This window comes from Bos grunniens, chromosome 8 (genome assembly GCF_055505025.1).
Source record: "Bos grunniens cultivar Pamir isolate PY7600 chromosome 8, Bosgru_T2T1.0, whole genome shotgun sequence".
In the NCBI taxonomy this organism is placed as follows: domain Eukaryota; kingdom Metazoa; phylum Chordata; class Mammalia; order Artiodactyla; family Bovidae; genus Bos; species Bos grunniens.
This window is the reverse complement of record NC_141172.1, coordinates 102,467,411-102,475,111: the sequence shown is the minus strand read 5'-3', so window position 1 is coordinate 102,475,111 and position 7,701 is coordinate 102,467,411. Positions and strand designations below refer to the sequence as shown.

The 7,701-nt window shown below is 51.4% G+C and overlaps 1 pseudogene; it reads right to left on the bottom strand.

The window, feature by feature from the left end:
* Window positions 1–6,712: 6,712 nt before the first annotated feature.
* Window positions 6,713–7,432, bottom strand: LOC147367845 (small ribosomal subunit protein eS12 pseudogene; annotated as a pseudogene).
* Between the last annotated feature and the right edge of the window lie 269 nt (window positions 7,433–7,701).

The following is a 7,701-nucleotide window of genomic DNA, read 5'->3' as shown; positions in this document are numbered from 1 at the left end:
TTAGACCCTTTGAGGAATCCCAGCCAGATGTCCCACGGAATGTCCCACGGGGTTCCCATGTCAGCTTCAGGCCAAACGCTTCCATCAAGCTCTGAACCCACCATCAGCCCATCTCAGCATGTCTGGGGCCCAGACTGAGGGCCCCTCCGTCATTAACAAGTCACCTTTGGGGTGATGCTTTAAGATTGTGAATATCCTGTTCCCCAACAACTTTCACCCCTTGCTCTTCACACGCCTCCATGGGTCCTGCCTGCATCACTTACTGCACTGGAGGTTGTGTGTGCGCGCTCAGTCACTCAGCAGTGTCCGACTCTGCGATCCCATGGACTGTAGTCCCCCAGGCTCCTCTGTCCATGGAATTTTCTAGGCAAGAATACTGGAGTGGGTTGCCCTATCCTACTCCAAGGGATCTTCCAGACCCAGGAATCAAGCCCACTTGCCCTGCCTGTCCTGCATTGGCAGACAGATTCTCTACCACTAAGCCAACAATTCCCTAATTCTTAAGACAGAGCGGGCCTGGTTCTTTTGGATGTAGCACCACCTGAGCCTGTCCCAGGCCATCCGGTGCTTTCCAGGCCACACCGAACAGCAGGAGGAAGGAGGGTGGCCAGGCTGCTGCTGGGGAGAAGGCTGGCACCTCCACCAACTCCATCCTTGGCTGGCTGTGGGGCCCTGGGGTGGCCCCAGGACCAGCATCATCTCTCATCTGAGAGATTACTGGGTCTCTGAGTAGAAATCTACGTTCCAACAAGGTCCCTGGGAGATCTGTGTGCCTGTGGATGTCTGCCAAATTCAATATTTCAGAGCTTCAGCCTTTCCAGGTGAGACTCAGATCAGTTCAGTTCAGTCACTCGGTCATGTCCGACTCTTTGCAACCCCATGGACTGCAGCATGCCAGGCCTCCCTCTCCATCACCAACTGCCGGAATCTACTCAAACTCATGTCCATCGTGTCAGTAATGCCATCCAACCATCTCATCCTCTGTCATCCCCTTCTCTTCCTGCCTTCAATCTTCCCCAGCATCAGGGTTTTTTCCAGTGAGTCAATTCTTCGCATCAGTTGGCCAAAGTATTGGAGTTTCAGCTTCAGCATCAGTCCTTCCAAAGAATATTAGTGTTGCTCAAGTCTGGCTTCCTCAGAAAACCAAATTCTAATATCTGCCTGTGCAAGAAGAGGATGATGGCGATAATGGTGATAACGACGACCATAATTCCTTTTTTTAACAACAAATATCTGAGCTCATCTCTAAGGAAGGGAAATGAGCTCTGATATTTAACCAAGACTTCTGAATGGCATATTTATAATAATTAAGAAGATTGGAATTTGATGGAGGAAGGAGCCTGCTAAGTCACTTCAGTCGTGTCCGAGTCTGTGCGACCCCATAGACGGCAGCCCACCAGGCTCCCCCGTCCCTGGGATTCTCCAGGCAAGAACACTGGAGTGGGTTGCCATTTCCTTCTCCGATGCATGAAAGTGAAAAGTGAAAGTGAAGTCGCTCAGTCGTATCCGACTCTTAGCAACCCCATGGACTGCAGCCTACCAGGCTCCTCCGTCCATGGGATTTTCCAGGCAAGAGTACTGGAGTGGGGTGCCATTGCCTTCTCCTGGGGGGTATTAACCAGAAATTCCAGCTTTCTGGGTTGACTTGGGCGGTCTCAGGGCCACAGGGAGTTTCTCCCACAAGTCCCTCTTCTACAGAAGGAGAATGGGAAATGCAGTGGTTTGGGGTGGCGGGGGGAGGGGGGCACAAGCGGATGGGGCAAAGGCTGCCATTGCCCTGAAATCTCCTCAGCCTTGTGCTTCATCTTCACAATGTGAGCCAAATTCTCCTTCTGTTCCATAATAGATCCGTATTTGTTTCAACATGCTAAACTGTGCTGAATTCTCATCAGACGAGAAGATGTTTCCTACCCGAGTGACCCCATGGCCTTGCGCCCTCTCCCGGGTACAGCCAGGACCCAGTGGTTTGTGAAGGTGTGAAGCAGGCGTCCTAAGGTGACCTGCACACCTACCTGAGGGAGGACCCACCACAGCTGCAAGAGGGAGCAGGGAGGCTCGGATGTGTCTGCAATCACCCTGGGTGAGATATTGTTGCTCCATACAAGCCTCTCCTGGTGCCCAGTGCTTTAGTCTGCAAAGATTTCACTTCCAACCACCACCCCCGCCTCCGCTTTGGGTTTTATACAAACCCCATGGGCCATGCTGGTCAGGGCTTCTGGCCATCCCCATTCTACAGGTGGGAAAACTAAGGCCAGGAGGAGGAAAACAACAGCTTGCCCAAGTTCACACAGCACATCAGGCACAAACTCAGGACTGGAGCCCAGGGTTCCCATTCCCAGTTCAGAGCTGTCTCTCCCAAAAGACCCCAGAAGAAAGGCTGAGACTCCTCGTCCCCCGGGATGTGTCTGTTTGCCAGTAAGCGGTTAAGGTGCGCACTGTGGTCTTGAGGCTGGAGCTCACCCACTGGGCAGGTGGACACTGGCAATCTTCCCCTTCCTAGGAGGGCGGGGGCGTCTCTTGTGTCACTCAGGCCACACAATAAAGATACCCAAAGGTTCCTTGCCAGTAGAAAAGACTGGGCACCCCAGTCCCAACCCTAGCTCGTATAGTGTGTCAGAGTTCACAGAGTGACCCGGCTGACCTGGGGCAAGTCCCTGCCCCGGGCCTCAGTCTCCCCCTCTGGGAGACACACCAGAGTTCGAGTTCCATGGCTAATTACCTTTGGCTTAGAACACAAAAATAAAGGCTTGATTTCATTCTCAAACCAAACATTAAAATATTTGTCTCCGAGGCAGCTTTGTCCCGAGCCCAGCCTTCACTCCGGCACCCAGCGTCCTCCCAGCCCTGCGGGCTCCTCCGGCAGCAGTCCAGAAGCGGCCCGGGTGCATCTGCTTCCACTCAGCATCCTCAGCCAGCCGCTCTGCCAAGGACTTGGCCCATGGCCTCGCGAACTCTCGGGGGCTGCAGAGGCGGCGGGTCCCAGTTAAGGAAGAGACAGAGGCCCCCGACAGGGCAGCCATTCCAGCTCCCAGAGGGCCCTCTCACCCTGAAGCAGCAGCCAGACCCAGGGGCCAGCTGGGCAGTTGCTGAGTGACCAAGGGGTCAGCCCCTGGGGAAGAGGAGGACAAAGAGGCTCAGACACAAACACTGCAGGGTCCAAGTTGCAGGGTGGGAGGAGAAGAGCCAGAGGTGTGGTCTAGGCCCTGGGTGCCGGAGGGGAGACAGAGGGGCATCTGGGGCTGGTGATGGATGAGGCCACTGGCTTCCGCAGTAAACTGACCTGAATTCAAATCTCTGCTTTACAACCTCAGACACACCCCAGTGCCCTCTGTTTCCCCATCTGTCAAATGGGTCAGTAGCGTTACCAAGTCACACATTGTGAGACTCGAATCAGCCAAGATATGCAAAATATCTTACACATCACACAGGCCAAGGAAATTGTTCTTGTTGTTGTTCAGTCACTAAGTCGTGTCCAACTCTCTACGGCCCCATGGACTGCAGCAGGCCAGATTTCCCTGTCCTTCACCGTCTCCTGGAGCTTGCTCAAACTCAGGTCCAGTGAGTCAGTGATGCCATCCAACATCTCATTCTCTGCGGCCCCCTTCTCCTCCTCTCCTTATTCTCTCCCAGCATCAGGGTCATTTCCAGAGAAGAGGCTCTTTGCTTCAGGTGGCCAAAGTATTGGATCTTCAGCACCAGTCCTGCTGATGAATATTCAGGGTTGATTTCCTTTAGGATTGACCAGTTTGATCTCCCTGCCATCCAAGGGGCTCTCAAGAGTCTCCTCCAGCACCACAGCTCAAAAGCATCAGTTCTGTAGTTACTATGATTATTAGCGTCGCAGCGGTCATCCACGCTGCGTATGTTCCAAGACCAAGGTACATAGTTGAAACCACGGATACTACCGAACTCCGTATACCCTATGCTTTCTCCTATGATAAAATTTAATTTATAAATTAGACCCAGTAAGAGATTAACAACAGTAACTGATAATAGAAGAGAACAATAATGACAACACACAATAATAAAAGTTACGTGAATGTGGTCTCTCTCATTCAAAGCATTTTACAGATTGGACGCCTTTTCCATCTTCACTAAGCACTCATCGTGTGCTGTGGCCCTAATTTAACAGTCTGCAGTCCAAAAGCAAAATGGCAAGAATTTCATTTTGCTTCTTCACAATTTCAAGGAGAGATTTGCTTCCATGTCAGCAACTTCAGCAAGTACTTATTTTTTTCTTAATTAAGTTCAGAATTTTCACCTCTTCACTTACGGGAAGCACTTTATGGCTTCTCTTTGGCAGATCCAAATCCCTGGCATCATTGCTCTGGATCTTTGGTGCCATTTTTAAGTAAAATGGGGCTTCCCAGGTGGTGTAGTGGTAAAGAATCTGCCTTTCAATGCAGGAGACACAAGAGACTCGGGCTCGATCCTTGGATAGGGAAGATCCCCTGGGGAAGGAAATGGCAACCCACGCTAGTATTCTTGCCTGGAAAATTCCATGAACAGAGGAGTCTGGTGGACTACAGTCCATGGGGCTGCAAAGAGTCAGACATGACGACTGAGCACACACACCCATGTTAGTTCTCATCCTGGGCAGGACTGAGAGGGATGGTGGGAGACTATTTCACCACACTACTTAGAACAGTGTGACTTAAAACTGAAGAAAAAACTGTCTATTTCTAGAGCTTCCATCAAATATTGTGTGCTTAGTCACTCATTTCCGAGAAGGCGATAGCAACCCACTCTAGTACTCTCGCCTGGAAAACCCCATGGACGGAGGAGCCTGGTAGGCTTCAGCTATGGGGTTGCGAAGAGTCAGACACGACTGAGTGACTTCACTTTCACTTTTCACTTTCAGGCACTGGAGAAGGAAATGGCAACCCACTCCAGTGTTCTTGCCTGGAGAATCCCCAGGGATTGGGGAGCCTGGTGGGCTGCCGTCTATGGGGTTGCACAGAGTCGGACACGACTGAAGCGACTTAGCAGCAGCAGCAGCAGTCACTCATTTGTGTCCAACTCTTTGCAACATTATGGACTGTAGCCCGTCAGGCTCCTCTGTCCATGGGATTCTCCAGGCAAGAGTACTGGAATGGGTTGCCATGTCCTCCTCCAGGGGATCTTCCCAATCCAGGGATCTAACCCAGATCTCCCTCATTGCAAATGTATTCTTTACCATCTGAGCCACCCCATTTAATATTGCGGTGGCCAAAAAGTTTGTTTGGGTTTTCCTGTAACATCTTACAGAATAATGTTATGGAAAAATCCTAACAACCTTTCAGCCAGCCCAATGTTTTTGGACTGCAGTTGGCCACAGGTAACTGAAATTGTGGAAAGTGTAACGGTGGGTAAGGAGGCTAGGGTGGGGGATGGGACCGACTATACTATTATTAAAATTAATGCTGGAGAAAATGAAGAAGGTCCAGTTCACTATCTCACTTCCAATATATTGTCCCAAATGATATCAGCTTCTGGGTGTCCCTAGGCCACAACAAGGAAGACGGGATCTGGAAGCCCCAGGGGGATGTGATGGGTCAAGCCAGGGTCTTCTGATGTCCCACCAAGTAGTCCCTGTGGCCTCGACCCCCGCAGGGAAGTGGGACCCACTGGCTCTGACCTCCCGGTTCTGAAACTCCAGATGTCCTCACTCTGCAGGGCAGGCTTTAAAATCTATTTTAAGGATGAAGGACAGTAGAACAAGGCTTATGAGTCCCCCGAGACAGAGTGACCTGACCTTGGAAGCGAAGAGAGTGACTTTCTAGCCGGAGAGAGGCCACCAGGTCAACCTGACTCATGAGCTTCATTCCAGACACAGCAAGCACAGCTCGGGCATCCAGGCCGAGTGTGGGGGCTGCTTTATGTGAGACCCCACTCCTGGGACCTGGCCACTCAGGGAAGGGGACTCACTGCCCCAAGTCACAGCTTCAATTTCCCCTGAGAACGTGGCCCTGCTGGTTCATTGGTGGGTGCGTGAATATTTGCAGGGGGCTTACTTTGTGCTGGGCCCTGGGCTGAGTCTGGGGACACAAAGGGTGCACAGACGTGGCCCCCCTGCTCCCCCGTCAGGACACAGGAAATACACACACCCACGTGAGGGAATTACAGCTGAGGACTGTGAAGAAAGCAACCCAGGAATGTGACTGAGAAAACCTGGGGGGTGACTGTTGCCCCCAGGATGGTCAGAGAAGAATTCTTCAAGGAGGAGACAGAGGATGAGAAGGTACTAGGTAGAAAGAAGGGGCAGGGGTGAAGATGCTCCCGCTTTTCTCCTTCGCAAGGTCCTGTGACCTTGCAGCTCTTCTCACTAAAGTCGCACAGTCTATTTCCCCATCTTGAATCTAGGCTTGGCCATGGACTTGCTGTGGCAATAGCTTTCAGGAGACCTGACCTACACTGAGGCTTGAAAACATGCTTTCAGGAGTTTACCTTCCCCCGGACTCCTGCCTTCACCCCCAGCAAGCCTGCTGGAGAGGTGCAAGAGACACATGGATGAGAGTCAAGTTGTTTCAGCCTTTGTAGCCAAGGCCAGGCTAGACCAGTCAACAGCCCTCGAATCACCTTCATGTAAGGGAACCCAGCCAAGGTCAGCAGGGCCACTACCCAACCCACCACTGACCGAAGATGCATGAGAGGCCCCAAGCAAGGTCAACCAATCCCTAACCAGACCAGCAGGGCAATTTGGCTGTCTCACTGCCTCCTAAGAAAACATGGATTTTTTTTTTTAAACAAGAACTCCGTTTTTTATTTCATCATTTCTTGCATTTGAAGTACTCCTCGATGACGTCCTTGGCCCGAGATTCTTTGCCATAGTCCTTAACCACCACACAACTTGATGGGGTTTTCCCTCTCTGTCAGTTTTACAGAGGCCTACCCATTCCCTGAGTTTCTTGTTGTTATCAACCTCGATAAGGCTGATTTGATGCTCACCACAAAGGGCCTCCACCAACTTGACATACGTAGGCTCATCACAGTTGGACACAAGCACACGTGGATGGGCTTGGTGCTCGTCTAAAGCCTTGGCAGCTTCGTGACTTCCACACGCTGGAATTCCATCGTGGATGAGGGCAGCCTTCAGCACCTGTTGCAAAGCAGTATTAATGTCCACTACACCTCCAGCAGCAATGCCCTCCTCCGCCATGGAGGTGGGTTACCGGTGGAGCCAAATCTTGAACGCACCTGAGCCTCAGCCTCTGTGCGAGCCCGTGGCGGCAGAGAAAGAGGGATGATTATTTTTTTAAGTCACTAGGTTTGGGGATGGTTTGTTACCTGGCAACAGTTAACTGATACAGGGGGACAGCATTCCAGGCCACAGGAATCGTATTTACAGAGGCTCAGAGGCAAGGAAAGGGCTTCATGAGTTGAGAGAAACAAAAAAAGCCAGAGCACCTGAAATGTGATAAAAGGACCAGGTGGGAGAGAGAAAATGAGATCCAGGAGGTGGGTGGGAGCCGGATCGTGCACAGCCTTGACAGGGGCTTGGGTATTTTCCTAAGTAGAAAGGGGAGCTAGTGGAAAGTTGTAAGAACGTGGTGGAGCAGGGTCAGAGCAAGCATGTAATGGATTTACTCTCAAAACCTCCCTCTGGCTGTTCTGGAGGAAATGAATTAGAAGGAGCAGCAGTGGAAGTTAAGAGCCCACTTGTAGGGTTCTTCCCTTTGCAAAGTAGGGACTGGTTACAAAATCTCAGAAAGTAGGCATACG